Source organism: Pseudophryne corroboree (genome assembly GCF_028390025.1).
Source record: "Pseudophryne corroboree isolate aPseCor3 chromosome 11 unlocalized genomic scaffold, aPseCor3.hap2 SUPER_11_unloc_7, whole genome shotgun sequence".
Classification (NCBI taxonomy): domain Eukaryota; kingdom Metazoa; phylum Chordata; class Amphibia; order Anura; family Myobatrachidae; genus Pseudophryne; species Pseudophryne corroboree.
The window spans coordinates 110,493-125,925 of NW_026967483.1; the positions used below are offsets into that span (position 1 = coordinate 110,493).

The 15,433-nt window shown below is 48.4% G+C and overlaps 1 long non-coding RNA gene across 1 annotated transcript; it reads left to right on the top strand.

Annotated features, from left to right (window-relative positions):
- The first annotated feature begins 2,890 nt into the window (after positions 1-2,890).
- LOC134982204 (uncharacterized) lies at positions 2,891-4,764 on the top strand. The gene is made up of 3 exons (XR_010190971.1): positions 2,891-2,933; positions 3,244-3,265; positions 4,369-4,764. It is a non-coding gene; the product is annotated as an uncharacterized LOC134982204 (long non-coding RNA).
- The last annotated feature ends 10,669 nt before the right edge of the window (positions 4,765-15,433 follow it).

Sequence of the window (15,433 nt, forward strand, 5' to 3'; positions counted from 1 at the left end):
AGTGTGCCCAAAAACACTAATTTACTGCTGTTTTCGGAGGAGCAGGTAAGTCCCCTTGGCCTGTGTTTGTGGCTGTTTGTGTTAATGGGCTCTATGTGTGCTTACTGTCATTTTTGGTCTCTTGTAGGTGTCTTATTTTGGGAGATTTATCCCCTTTTGGTTTGTGTTGTTTAGTGTGCCCAAAAAACACTAATTTACTGCTGTTTTCGGAGGAGCAGGTAAGTCCCCTTGGCCTGTGTTTGTGGCTGTTTGTGTTAATGGGCTATATGTGTGCTTACTGTCATTTTTGCTCTCTTGTAGGTGTCTTATTTTGGGAGATTTATCCCCTTTTGGTTTGTGTTGTTTAGTGTGCCCAAAAACACTAATTTACTGCTGTTTTCGGAGGAGCAGGTAAGTCCCCTTGGCCTGTGTTTGTGGCTGTTTGTGTTAATGGGCTCTATGTGTGCTTACTGTCATTTTTGGTCTCTTGTAGGTGTCTTATTTTGGGAGATTTATCGACTTTTGGTTTGTGTTGTTTAGTGTGCCCAAAAACACTAATTTACTGCTGTTTTTGGAGGAGCAGGTAAGTCCCCTTGGCCTGTGTTTGTGGCTGTTTGTGTTAATGGGCTCTATGTGTGCTTACTGTCATTTTTGCTCTCTTGTAGGTGTGTTATTTTGGGAGATTTATCCCCTTTTGGTTTGTGTTGTTTAGTGTGCCCAAAAACACTAATTTACTGCTGTTTTCGGAGGAGCAGGTAAGTCCCCTTGGCCTGTGTTTGTGGCTGTTTGTGTTAATGGGCTCTATGTGTGCTTACTGTCATTTTTGGTCTTTTGTAGGTGTCTTATTTTGGGAGATTTATCCCCTTTTGGTTTGTGTTGTTTAGTGTGCCCAAAAACACTAATTTACTGCTGTTTTCGGAGGAGCAGGTAAGTCCCCTTGGCCTGTGTTTGTGGCTGTTTGTGTTAATGGGCTCTATGTGTGCTTACTGTCATTTTTGGTCTCTTGTAGGTGTCTTATTTTGGGAGATTTATCCCCTTTTGGTTTGTGTTGTTTAGTGTGCCCAAAAACACTAATTTACTGCTGTTTTCGGAGGAGCAGGTAAGTCCCCTTGGCCTGTGTTTGTGGCTGTTTGTGTTAATGGGCTATATGTGTGCTTACTGTCATTTTTGCTCTCTTGTAGGTGTCTTATTTTGGGAGATTTATCCCCTCTTGGTTTGTGTTGTTTAGTGTGCCCAAAAACACTAATTTACTGCTGTTTTTGGAGGAGCAGGTAAGTCCCCTTGGCCTGTGTTTGTGGCTGTTTGTGTTTGTTCAAAGTGTTTTGCTTATGTTTGTCATCCATCTATATATTAAATTAAATAATTTTTCCCAGGATTGTTCTGCAAAGTAGTGCTGTTCTTGCCTGTACTAGCTACTAAAGGGCTAAATTTTTATTGGAATCTATTTTAGATGTCGAACCTATTTATCGTTATTTATACTTAGGTGTTTGTTATGTCTTTGATGCTCTTATTATGTGTCTGTATTGTTGGTTGACATTTTTATTTTATTTTTAGAAAAAACTATGTAGGTTTCACACTTTTAATTTGTGTTTTTCCTTTTTTGTCTCAATTTCAAATTGTTCCGGAATTGAACCCAGAAAAAATGTCGTATGCTCCTGCAGTAAGTTGACACCCCGTTTTTAGTTTATTTTTTTATATTTTTGGATTGCATTTGTCTTATTCAACATATCTTTTTAATTTTTTTAAAGTGTGTGATGTCAGTGTTTGTGGCAGCAGAAGCCCTCCCACCCCAACCCACGGCAGCACTCCCACCCCAACCGCCAGCCCCACAACCACAACCGGCTCCTCATCAACCAAGGCAATGGAGGCGTGCTAGGCCACCAATTTTCCGCACCCGTGTCCTACTTTTTGGGATGCCAGATGATGTTGTTGTGCGTAGATACAGGCTGCCAGCACATCTAATCCTAGACACTCTCTCCATAATAGAGAGTGATCTGGAGCCTTCAATTCGGTATCCTACAGCAATACCACCATTGACACAATTCCTTGCTGTGTTACATTTTTTGGCCACAGGGTCTTTTCAACATGTTGTTGGAGACCTGGTTGGCATGTCGCAGGGCCAGTTCAGTAAGGTCCTGCGGCGTGTCAGCCAGGCTTTCATAAAGCGGGTTAAGCAATTTATTGCTATGCCTTTGGATGTTGGTGCCCTAGATGTGGTGAAGCTGCAATTTGAGGAAGGTGGTAGTCGCTTCCCACATGTTATTGGGGTTGTGGATGGCACACATGTAGCTATTGTGCCACAAGACATAATGAAGAAATTTATAGAAACAGGAAACTGTTTCATTCTCTGAATGTAATGGTTGTTTGTGGGCTATCCCTCCAGATCCTTTTCCTGAATGCCAAGTTTCCCGGAAACTCGCATGATGCTTATGTCATTAGACAATCAGGGATATGGCACAGATTAAGATCAAGTCAACGAGCAGACATGTGGTTATTGGGTGAGTTGGCCAACATAATTTCCTGCCATTTTTAAACAATTTTAGGAATATACTCTTTCTAATTTTTACTTCTCCTCAAACAGGAGACCGTGGATATCCTTGCACCCCCTGGCTCATGACTCCTTACCGTAATCCCAGGCCAGGACCACAGACGGCATTTAACTCCGCGCTTACTGCCACTAGACAGCTGGTGGAGCGCACAATTGGGGTCCTTAAAGGCCGGTTTCGTGTGCTCCACCGCACTGGTGGCGACATTATGTATTCGCCGGAGATGGCAAGTAAACTAGTGGTCCTGTGCGCTATACTACATAACATCGCGGTAAGGAGTAGCGTAGAGCTTCCTCAGACAGAGGAATTGCCTGATGAGGAGCCAGGGGTTGTCCGTCGCTTCGGTGGGGGGAGTATTACACGGAGGGGAAGCCAAGTCAGGGCAAGCATTGTTGAAGAATATTTCAGGTATAGTGTTTTTTTATTTACTTTTTGAAATTAATCAAAAACACAGTATGCTTATGCTCATTTTGTAACGCAGAAATTTGGCTTGCTATTGTAAGGTCATTGTGTAATTATTCGGGTGTGTGGGAATCTCTAATTATGTTTTTCAAAAATAACCGTAAACAGGTTAAGCTTACAATGTGTTATTTTCTAATCTAATAATGTGATGTTGCTAAATAGTGTCCTTTTTTTATTTCTATCATAAAATCCTGTTTTTTTTAAAAAATAACACAAACAAATGAAACTGAATGTTGACCACTTTGTGACTGTCCAGCTGAATTATCACACAAACTGTGGTGAGTACACAGATATTTTTACAATTTATTTAAAAAGTGTGTGTGTGTGTGTGTGTGTGTGTGTGTGTGTGTGTGTGTGTGTGTGTGTGTGTGTGTGTGTGTGTGTGTGTGTGTGTGTGTGTGTGTGTGTGTCTGTGTTTGTGTGGGTGTTTTAGTTGGTTGTGTGTTAAATTATTATTTTTTTCTCTTCCGCGACTGCGTATTTCCGCTCGAGCGAAATTACCACTGTGCTCTTCACAGCATTGCAAAGATCAATAAAGTTAATTGAAATGACGGCATAGATTTTAGACAAATCACATGCTAACACACACTATAAATATATGCCCAAATAAGGAAAACGCCATTGCCATGATGCGTGCAGCACCTTTCACCAGGCGGGAGCTCCGCGTCCTGGTTGCGGTGATGGACCGCCGCGTAGGCCGCGTTGGGCGCTTTATCCCAAATCGGGTTAAGCGCGAGGCCTACGCGGAGGTCCGCCACCTACTGCGGTCTCGCGTCCGCAGCAGGCGGACCATCATCCAACTAGAGAGGAGATGGAGTGATCTCCGCAGGAGGACTCCTGAACTGTTGGCGGAGATCCGCCAGCAAATCCGGGAAATGCGTGCACGTAGTAAGTTACATTACATAACAGAGATTATTAGCATAAATTTTGCAAATTTACACTAAGTGGTAGTCTGTAATTGCAACACTGACTGAACAAATTTAATAAATATGACAGTGTGTGTGGTTAGGGCAAACAGTACTGACTGTAGCAAAGTGATTCAAAACAAGTGCATGTTGTCCAGAATTAATACCCAGGCTGGAAACTGTACCAAATAACTGGATCAGTGGTGTCTATATAATAAGGTGGCTTGAATAGTGATCTGGTGATGTTGCCTATACCAATCAATATGACTCAATGGAATAGATTCAGTAATGAGCATCAAAAAAGTTTAGTAGAATCATTTTGGTTGCTGTGGCCAACATAAAGAGTTTGAAAAATCTTAATTAAAAAAAAAAAAATAAGCCCTGTGTCTTTTACATGGGACAGAACAGTGTAATTGACAAATGGTGTTTCTGAAATTTAACATGCAATCTAAAATATAACACATATATCATTATAGGACGACCACAACGGCAACCAGATGCAGGGAGGCAACATCAGGCCCCTTCTCAGCCCCCCTCCCCTTCTCACTCCCCCTCCCCTTCTCACTCCCCCTCCCCTTCTCAATCCCCCTCCCCTTCTCACTCCCCCTCCCCTTCCCAGTCCCCCTCACCTTCCCAGTCCCCCTCAGCTTCCCAGTCCCCCTCACCTTCCCAGTCCCCCTCAGCTTCCCAGGCCCCCTCAGCTTCCCAGTCCCCCTCAGCTTCACCGGCCCCCTCAGCTTCCCAGGCCCCCTCCCCTTTCCACTCCCCTTCTCAGCCCACCTCTCCTTCTCTTTCTGTGCCCCCTTCTCCTCCTTCCCAGTCCACTTCTCCTTCTACTTCCAACTCCCCTTCTCAGCCCCCCTCACCCTCTATTGAACAAACATTCTCTCCGCCCCCCTCGCCATCTCAATCAGACCCACCCTCAGAAATTACATCCCCAATCCCTCCTCCTTACCCCATCTCTCCTCCTTCCCCAATCCCTCCTCCTTCACCCATCCAGACTCCTTCCCCCATCCCTCCTCCTTCCCCAATCCCTCCTCCTTCCCCCATCCAGCTGCCTTCACCACCCAGTGAATGGGCAGAAGAAGCCCCTGATGGTCTCAGTGGTGAACATAATGTTGCTGAGGAAAGTAAGTGTTTTAACATTTCTAACATAAATATTACCTACTTACACTTACAATGTAAAAACATGCACTGTTGTACTGTTGAAAATCAGCTAGCATGGAAAACATTTTGAGTTATTATTGATGGTGTTCATGTTGCATTGTAATTTTTGTGAGTATCATTATATGTAGTGTTTATGTGTGCAATGTTTTGTGTGTCCACTCTAGGTCGACACTCATTAGTTTGACAGGGTTGCCAGGACAACATGGTTTAATATGTGCTCAGTTTTCTGCCTAACATTTCTACCTGAGTGGAGTTTAGTATGTTGTTAGTCTTTTACACTTGTGCCTGTGTATTCATAATGTTTGCACTTTCAAATCATATGCTTCACTTTGTTAGCCAGCCGAACAACACAATGATTTGTGGTGTGAAAGTTACACTCACAAAATGCTTATTGTATTTTTCACAACCTGTTTGACCTTATTTAGTAAAGGCGGTTTTCAGGGATTGTGGGCATGCTAGGATATGTAGTCCTTCTGAAGATGTTGATATGCAGTGTGATGATGCAGGACCAAACCTCCTTAAATTTAATTCTCTTCACTACAGATGTGAATGAATGCCAACATGGTGTTACATTTACTAAGATGGTAGTTCTCTTTAACATGGGATGTTGCCCATAGCAACCAATAAGATTATATTTGAAGTTTTTATGCCCACTTTTACAAGATAACATGTTTAATTTGATTGGTTGCTATGGTCAACTTCGCATCTTAAATTGAACTCCCGTAGTAGTAAATGTACCCCATGGTGTGGTACACTTTCTTGTTTAAAAAAAAAAAACATTGCTGAGCAGGCTTGTGTGTTATGCTACTGCTTTAGCCTTAAAGCAGCCATGATGTAGTCACTTAGGCATTAAAGCAGGCCTGTCCAAACTGCGGCCCTCCAGCTGGATAAAAACTACACATCCCAGCATGCCCTGACACAGCTTTGGCATTCTCTGACCACAAAACTGTGTCAAGGTATGCTGGTATATGTAGTTTCACAACAGCTGGAGGCCAGCAGTTTGGACATGCCTGCATTTAAGTGTGCTTTGTGCCTTGCTTGGATAATAAGTAATGTGATTAAGTTATTAATGTTTATGTTGCATCTTAATTTCAGATGTTGCAGTTGGAGATCCCACAAGTTTTGGGGGAATTATAGAAACCATGCGCCAACACCTGCATGGCTTAATGAATTGTCTGGATCTGTTACAAAAATTTGCATGATTTATTTTTTTGTTAATACATTTATTGATTTAAAAAACAAAACAAATAAAAACAAGTTGTTTAAAGTTAACCGGGTGTTGTGTTTATTAATGCAAAAAAGGATCAGCAGATTGGCAAGCAGAAATTGAATTCCTAAAACATTTCACACATCTAACGTAAGATTATAAAAAATAAAAAAGTTAGGAGATTATTGTGTTAATAAACATGTAAACACCTTCATTCACAAACAACACCTTAAAACCAAAAAAAATAAAAAAAAATAAAACATCTATATTTATATTTTAGACTTTTACATGTTGATGGTCAATTATGGGAACAAAGTGTTCTTCAGGTTTTTTTACCTGACTTAATTGGTTTGGAACATATTCAATCATTACACTAATTGGATTCGTAATTGACGAGAGCTTGTGGACTTTAAACTGAAAGGTGTAATTTCACTTAATAGCAAAAAAAAACATTGTTGCGCGTTTTTCCTTTAAAGTGTGCACTTTTAAGGAAAAATGTGTAAATCTGCTACAACTTAGTATTTTTACGATGAAGTATGTGTTAATGCGATGGTTTCGCATTGATGCGATGGTTTCGCATTACTGCGATGTCATTTGGCGTACGCCCACTTTGTGTAATACTGCGTACGAATGTGCAAAAATACGTTGGGGGCGGATGTTCGCAAATTTACTACATTAACGCAACTTTGCGAATATGTTGTGCGAACGAAAAACTTAGCGACCAACTCGGAATGACCTCCATTGTTAATGCCCATAATGACACACATAATGTGCCTTACACATATGCCCCACATTATTAGTTCCCTTATACACTTAATGACACACATAGTGCCCCTTACACATATGTTACACATTACTAATGCCCTTATACACATAATGACACATATACACATGCATCTTATTTGAATTTCCAGTTTCTGCTGATTAAAATGATATGTGGCATGCCTATATACTGTGTGCATCTGTGGCTGTATCTGCATACAAAATGCTACACACAGAATATAGGCATGCCACATATCATTTTAATCAGCAGAAGCTGCTTGTGCCCCTAGGCATACCAGATGCCCTAGGCAATTGCCTAGTTTGCCTATACCTAAGGCCGGCTCTGCACCCGATACCATTCGAGTTCAAACACCCTTCAAAATGGCCAAAACACGAATCTTTGTAAATAAATATACCCCCAGGAGCGCTTCTTAGGTGGTCAGTCCGAGTTGATCGCTAGCTGAAAATGTTCGCTGCGCAGCGATGATGTAAAATAAACGTCTTTTCCGCGTATGCGGCGCAATGCGCACGTGCGTTGTACTTTCGACGGCCGATGTAGTTTCACACAAGGTCTTGCGAAGCTTTTCAGTCGCACTGCTGGCTGCAGAGTGATTTACATGAAGAGGGCGTTTCTTGGTGTCAACTGACCGTTTTCAGGGAGTGTTTGGAAAATCACAGGCGTGCCAGGAAAAATGCAGGGAGTGTTTGTGACGTCAAAACAGGAACTGAATAGTCTGAAGTGATCGCTAGCTAGGAGTAGGTCTGAAACTGCACAAAATTATTTTGTAGCCGCTCTGCGATCCTTTCGTTCGCACTTCTGCTAAGCAAAGATACACTCCCAGTGGGAGGCGGCATAGCGTTTGCACGACTGCTAAAAACTGCTAGCGAGCGATCAACTCCGAATGACCCCCTTAGTGCAGGCAAGCAGTGCCTGTGCTCAGGGCGCTGTGGCCCGGAGGTGCGGCCGCAGTCAGCCCGCAGGCACCCGCCGCCTACCCGCACCCTGCTTCACGGCTGCAGCAGATGCCGTGGGCTGTATGGGTGTCCGCTGCAACCGGCGCACCTGTCTGACGCTAGAGGTCATTACTGACCCCTAGTGTCTGTGCGGCGCTGCTATGGGAGAGACATCATGACGTCTCTCCCATAGAGAGGAGCCGCGGGCAGCCAGACGGAGCAGCAGCAGCAGCGGTCAGGAAGCAGGAGCGGGGCAGTGGTAAGTATTGGGGGGGGGGGTTTATGTGTGTTTGTAAGCGGCTACTAAGGGGCACAGCAACAGGGGGCACAACTACTGGGGGCACAGCAATAGGGGGCACAACTACTGGGACATATCTACTGGGGGCATAGCTACAGGGGGCAAAATCTACTGGGGGCAAATCTAGTGGGGGCACAGCTACTGGGGGCAAATCTACTGGGGGCAAATCTACTGGGGGCACAACTACTGGGGGCATAGCTGTGGTCACGCCCCTCCCCTATGAAACCACGCCCCTATGTTTTGACACGTGCCTTTGGCACGCTCTGTTTTACTGCGATGGCGGGGGGGGCAGTCAAAACTTTCACACTGGGCGCCACAAGGTGTAGAACCGGCCCTGCTGGACATGCCCAGAAGGTGGAGCTGGACATGCCCAGAAGGTGGAGCTGGACATGCCCAGAAGGTGGAGCTGGACACGCCCAAAAGGTGGTGCACCCCCTAATAAAATTAGCTGCGCACGCCTATGTGCTACACTTGTTGCGCACGTCCTCCTGCAGTGACGATCAGCCTGATTCAGAGACGCTTGCAATGCTGACATCAGATGCAGTGGAGCTAGGGTTGCTAGATTTTTTTTAAAAAGGGACATACGTATTTGCGGAAATCCCACCGGTGCATTCAACCCGCGCTGCACTCTATTACATAAACCCCCACAATATGGGAATTATATTTCATGGGCATAATACAGACTGTGCATAGAATTTGGTCGTGTTTGGACATTTAGGGGGTCATTCCGAGTTGATCATCTTTCCTGACATGCGGGGGGACGTCCAGCACAGGGCTAGTCCGCCCCGCATGTCAGTCCAGTTCCCCCCGCGCAGCGGCCATGCCTTTGCACTTCAGGAGTAGCTCCTGGCCAGCGCAGCTTTAGCGTGCTGGCCGGGAGCTACTCCTCGCTCCCTGGACCGCAGCGGTTGCATGTGACGTCACGCAGCCGCTGCAGCCCGCCCCCCATTCGGTCCGCCCATGCCTGCGTTGGCCGGACCACGCCACCGCCGTTTCGCCCCCTCCCGCCCATCGATTGCCTCTGCCTGTGAATCAGGCAGAGGCGATCGCTGTCCTGCTATGGCCTTCGGCCGTCCCGCATGTGCAGGCGCACTACGGCGTCGGCACATGCGCAGCAGGGACCCGTTCGCTTTGCTGCGTTAAAACGCAGCGAGCGAACGGGTCGGAATGACCCCCTTAATGCACATTAAAACTTCACGATTTAGTCTGACTAAATTCATCTCCATTAAAAAATGTGTCTACAGAACAAATAAAGAAATATTTAAAGTATTCTCATTATGATGCAGCTGATGATTGTTCCCTTTCACTTTGGTTCTGAAAGTAGGAGACTCATTATCCATGGTGGCAGGTGTAACATAATGGTCACCTTTCCCGGAACTTACACAAAGCCAGAGATGCAAGTCTGTGTTTCTTTATTTATTTAATATGGTCTGTAATGTCAGACCTCCCACTAGATCAGAATACCGACACCGGGATCCCGACATATTCTCCCTCTATGGGTGTCCATGACACCCATAGAGGGAGAATAAATTAGTGTGCCGAGCGTAGCGGGACAACGTGCCCGCAGGGGGCTGCGTTGCGCTCGCCCCCCTGTCGGGATTGTGCTGGTTGGGATTCCAGTGTCGGTATTCCAACCACCGGGATCCCGTCTAGCGGGATTTCGTACTGATTTCCCCACCAGGGCTGGAACTACCACTGAGACAGCCAACGCATCGCACCGGTGCACCTGAGGACTAAGAGGCCCAATGCTGCCCAGACCTGCCACGAGTTATCCCCTGACCCCCCCTGCACACCATTTTGGGCAATGTCAGATGAATGGGCCAGTGCAGAGATTGCCTGAGGGATCTGCCCCTTACCTCAGGACTGACCTTGTGTGTGCTGGACTGATAGAGAAGTCCTGTCACCTCTCAGCGCTGGTGATCACAGCCACTCTCTGCCTCTAATTACTATGTTATTCTGACTCACTGCTGTCTGGGAATTACAGGCAGCTCACACCCGGTGTACTGTAAGAGTCTGCCTGACCGAGTGCCACACTGAGGAAAGCACAAGGGGCGGGGGCAGTGGGGTAACATCCGTGGGTGCAGCTGCCATGGGGCCCAGGCTACTTTAAGGGCCCGCTGCTCTCCGCGCACCCAGACACACAATGTTGTAGCTCCCCTTCACCCCCCCATTAAAACGCGGCCACCAATAGCATAAACCCCACCCCCACCCCGTTCGCCCTGAGGCTGCAGCAGGAAGGAGGGGTCTATGCTACCTGGCCATCTCAGAGTGCTGTGATTCGCGGGGCCAAATGCAGGGAAGCGCCCACCCTCATTAGAGACTTCTGCTGGACTCAGATAGTTCTCGCTCCCTCTCTCTCTCTCCCTGGCGCTGTCTCGCTCCCCCTCTCTCTCTCTCCCTGGCGCTGTCTCTTGCTCCTCTCTCTCTTTTTCTCTCTCTCCCTGATGACACTATCTCTCTCTCTCCCTCACTTTCTTGCTGACAAATTCCTTCTGTCTCTCTCTCCTCTCTCCCTGGCGCTGTCTCGCTCCCTCTCTCTCTCTCTCTCCCTGGCGCTGTCTCTTTTGCTCCTCTCTCTCTCTCTTTTTTTCTCTCTCCCTGATGACACTATCTCTCTCTCTCCCTCACTTTCTTGCTGACAAATTCCTTCTGTCTCGCTCTCCTCTCTCCCTGACACTGTCTCTCCGCCTCTTTCTGCCTCTGACACACTGTCTCTCTACCTCCATACCTGACACTGGCCCTCATTCCGAGTTGTTCGCTCGGTAATTTTCTTCGCATCGCAGCCATTTTCCGCTTATTGCAAATGCGCAATGTTTGCAGTGCGGCTGCGCCAAGTAAATTTGCTAAGAAGTTTGGTATTTTACTCACGTCATTACGAGGTTTTTTCCTCGTTCTGGTGATCGGAGTGTGATTGACAGGAAGTGGGTATTTCTGGGCGGAAACTGGCCGTTTTATGGGAGTGTGGATAAAAACGCTACCGTTTCTGGGAAAAACGCGGGAGTGGCTGGAGAAACGGAGGAGTGTCTGGGCGAACGCTGGGTGTGTTTGTGACGTCAAACCAGGAACGAAACTGACTGAACTGATCGCAGTGGCAGAGTAAGTGTCGAGCTACTCAGAAACTGCTAAGAAATTTCTGGCCCTCATTCCGAGTTGTTCGCTCGTTAGCTGCTTTTAGCAGCATTGCACACGCTAAGCCACCGCCCTCTGGGAGTGAATCTGTAGAGATGTGCCCTGTGGGCACATCAGTGGTGCTGTCCCTGGCTGTGGACAGCGCTGGGGCAGCTTGTCTGTCCCCAGCGCTGGGTCAGCTTGTCTGTCCCCAGCGCTGGGTGTGCGGCGGCGGGTGTCTGGTGCAGGGATCGGATGTTTCCCTGCACCAGGCTGTCAGCGGCGGGTAGCGGCGCGGCAGCGGCGCTTTAAACTTGGCGCCATTCTGGCCGCCAATCAGAAGTGTCGCCCGTGGTTTTTTGTATCCGGCGCCGTCCGCGAGCCAATCGCGGCTCGCGGGGCGCCGGCCAATCAGAAGCGGGTGCGGCGAGCCAATCGGCACTCGCCGCGTCACAGGCCCCGCCCCCGGCGTCTGACATCAAACGCCGGGCGGGAGCCAAAGAAGACCGCGCACGGGAGCACGAAGGAGGAAGGAGATGCCGGGCGGGAGCCGAGGACGGAGGGTGCGTGGAAGAGCGCCGAAGAGCTCGGGTGGCCGCGGAAGAGGCCAGAAGACTCCAGGCTCTGCGAAGGAGATGTCCAGCGGCGGCTGGATGCGGCGAGGCGACGGCGGCGCCGCTGGCCAGGACGGGCCAGCGGCCGAAGATTGAAAAAGAGCACCGGAGAGGTCACCAGGGGTGGAAAGTAAGAGAGCTGACGAAGCTCCCCCCTGGTGCCTCTCCCAGCGGGTCAGGTAGGCCCTTCTCAGGTGCCCCTGTACCCGTTCCTCCCTAGACCACCGGGTGTTCGGGCATTAGGCCAGTGGGCACAGTCTGGCCCTTCCGGCCTGTGGGCATTCAGTCGGGCCCTCCCGGCCCGTGGGTATATTTGATCGGCTCCTCTGGGTCCGAGGCTGCGCATAGTCGGGGTTCCCCCCGGCCCGTGGCCCGGTCCGGAGAAAAGAGGCAACATACCCAGTCGGTGGTTTGGGCGTTAGGCCCAAGCCACCTAAGCGGCGCAGTAGGCGGGCACTAGGCCCGGGGGCAATCCAGGCAATAGGCCTGTGGGGACATTAGAGGGCATTAGGCTCTAGTGTACTTTGGCCAAGTAGGGTAATATAAGGTGACCCTGGGCACCAGGCCCAGGTCACCCACGAGTGACGAGTTAGGCGGGCACTAGGCCCGTGGGTGAATTCAGGCCTCCGGCCTGTGCGCAGTCAGGGGGCGCTAGGCCCAGTGAGTAAGTGCCCCCAAGGTGAATAAAGGTGGCACTGGGCACTAGGTCCAGTCCACCCCAGGGTGTTTAGGTAGGCAGGCTCGCTTGGCCTGAGCCCCACATAAGGGAAGGTACAGGAGGTGGGTAGGCTGTGCGGCGTCCACCCCCCCCCCAGAGTGCAAGTAGGGATCTAAAGGAACCGCACCGTTTGATGTTGTACTCTGATATGTGTGTTGCTACCGTGCAGGGCAAAGTGTCTGTTTGTTTTAGAGTTTGTGCATAGTTTGTGTTGCACCACCCACACTTGAGCCAGTTTGAGGGCATTGTTATGTAGCTAGTGTAGCGGATGCACACTAGGTTAGAGTTAGGCCCTGCACGGCTGTTTCTCTCTTTGCCTCGAGACGTAGGACGGTGAGTAACATCGGTCTGTGTGTTCCTTCTGTGTTCGTCCCTATCTGTCTCCCTTCCTTCAGGGCGAGCGGTGAGCCTTGCACGCGGTTGCAAGGTAGAGTTTCCACCTGGTGCGAGAGTGCTAATAGGTGAAATTCGGGCTCTGAGGCGTACGCCTGGGATGACCCTCACCTAGCCCGAAAGCACATTTTCCTCGGTTCCGGAGGGCGTTTCGGTCCACAGTCAGGAGGACAGCACTCAGCAATCTCCTTCCTCCTAGGTCATCGTGTCTGGATCCGACTGAAGATTGCCAGGTCCGTTGAAGGTTCCAGGACCTGAAGGTGAGAGAGAGCGGCGCCTGGTGACTACCGAAACTACACCTGCACGACAGCAGGCACCACCACACGCACCGCCACACCTCTTACAAATCTTAGCTTAGCAGAATTGCGAACGAAAGATTCTCAAAATTGCGAACAGAAATTTCTAAGCAGTTTCTGAGTAGCTCGAGACTTACTCTGCCACTGCGATCACTTCAGTCAGTTTCGTTCCTGGTTTGACATCACAAACACACCCAGCGTTCGCCCAGACACTCCCCCGTTTCTCCAGCCACTCCCGCGTTTTTCCCAGAAACGGTAGCGTTTTTTCACACACTCCCATAAAACGGCCAGTTTCCGCCCAGAAACACCCACTTCCTGTCAATCACACTACGATCACCAGAACGAAGAAAAAACCTTGTAATGCCGTGAGTAAAATACCTAACTGCATAGCAAATTTACTTGGCGCAGCCGCAGTGCAAACATTGCGCATGCACAGTTTGCGGAAAATCGATGCGATGCAATGAAAAATAACGAGCGAACAACTCAGAATGACCCCCTCAATGCACAATGTGGTGCCACACCCTCTACACACACTGGCCTCACTGGGAGCCCAGCCCCCAATCACACACCACCACCAATGCATGCCGTGGCCACAGGATGGCCGACGACACACCCCACTGCCACCAATGCACAAGGGGAACAACACACAGGGCATCCCATGCATCCACATCCATATACACCACTACAATAGACCAGGTGCACATACATATATTCAGTACAAATACAAATAAGACACTCCACAGTAAATGTACAAGGGGAGAAGGCTCCCCCGGCGGGGTGCCACATACGACCCTACTAGAATGATGCGTGTCCCCAAGCATCTGACATTTCCCACATACAATAAAGAAATTGGCCTTTAACATTTCGTTAACAGGATTCTCTATCTATGGAACATTCAGGCATCTTCACTTGAATCGATCATTATAGTACATATACCGATCTGGCTAATTCAATCTCTGTACCTTAGAGGTAAGGTGCCTCTAGTACTGTGTTCCGACCTTCTGATGACCGGGGTAGATATCTCCCCCCAACCTGGGAATGCTTAATGCAAGGCTGATCACCACATGCCAAGGATATCTCTTCAGTGGGTTCTGGGTCTGACCGTTGTACCGAGTTCAGCGGAACTGCACCGCTCATGAATGTCAGAAGTTCCATGGGGTCATGCAATGGAACACTCAGGTTTCCTGCCCTTCTGTCACAGACAAGTCCTGTTCTTCCTCAGGAATTTGTGCAGTACAGCACTTGATTTGATCACGAGACACGGCACTGACCAGTCCCCCTGTGTCTCGGCAACCTTCATACATATATCGCTCACCTTCTGGTACACTGATCACGATGTAAGGGAAAGGTTTCCACATGATATCCAGTTTGCTATAGCGATGATTTCGCTTCCTCCAGACTGTATCTCCCACTTTTAGAGGCGCAGACCGGATATGTGCATTGTAGTCCCTCTTTTGACACTGGTGAACAATTTATACTCTCTTTTCCACGATGGCTCGAGCTGTTTTGATCCTCCATTGATGCTCATGGACCCAGTCAGTTTGAAGCTTTTCAGGATGGGTCGCTGGGGAATTCAACTCCAAGTCTTAGGGTAGTTTGCCCTGTCGGCCAAACATGAGATAATAAGGTGTAAATCCCGTGGAACAGTGTTCAGTATTATTATACAGGTAAGTGAGCTCGGGCAATAGGGTTGGCCACTTGACCCGATCGTCCCGTGATAGACTTATTAACATTCCAATAATAGTTGGATTAGCTCGCTCACACAGTCCGTTCCCCTGTGGATGGTAACCCGTGGTTCTAGTTTAGCGTCAGCCATAGTAAGAGCAAAGTTCATAGAACAGTTGTGACTCGAAGGCAGGGCCTTGGTCGGTGAGAATACAGTCTGGATACCCATATGGTCTGACAAAGTGTTTGAGAAACAGTTCGGCTGTGGACGTCGCGGTGAGATCTTTGACTGGAACCACCACCAGGAACTTGCTGTAATGATCGGTCATAGTCAGAGCATATTGATAACCGCTGGTACT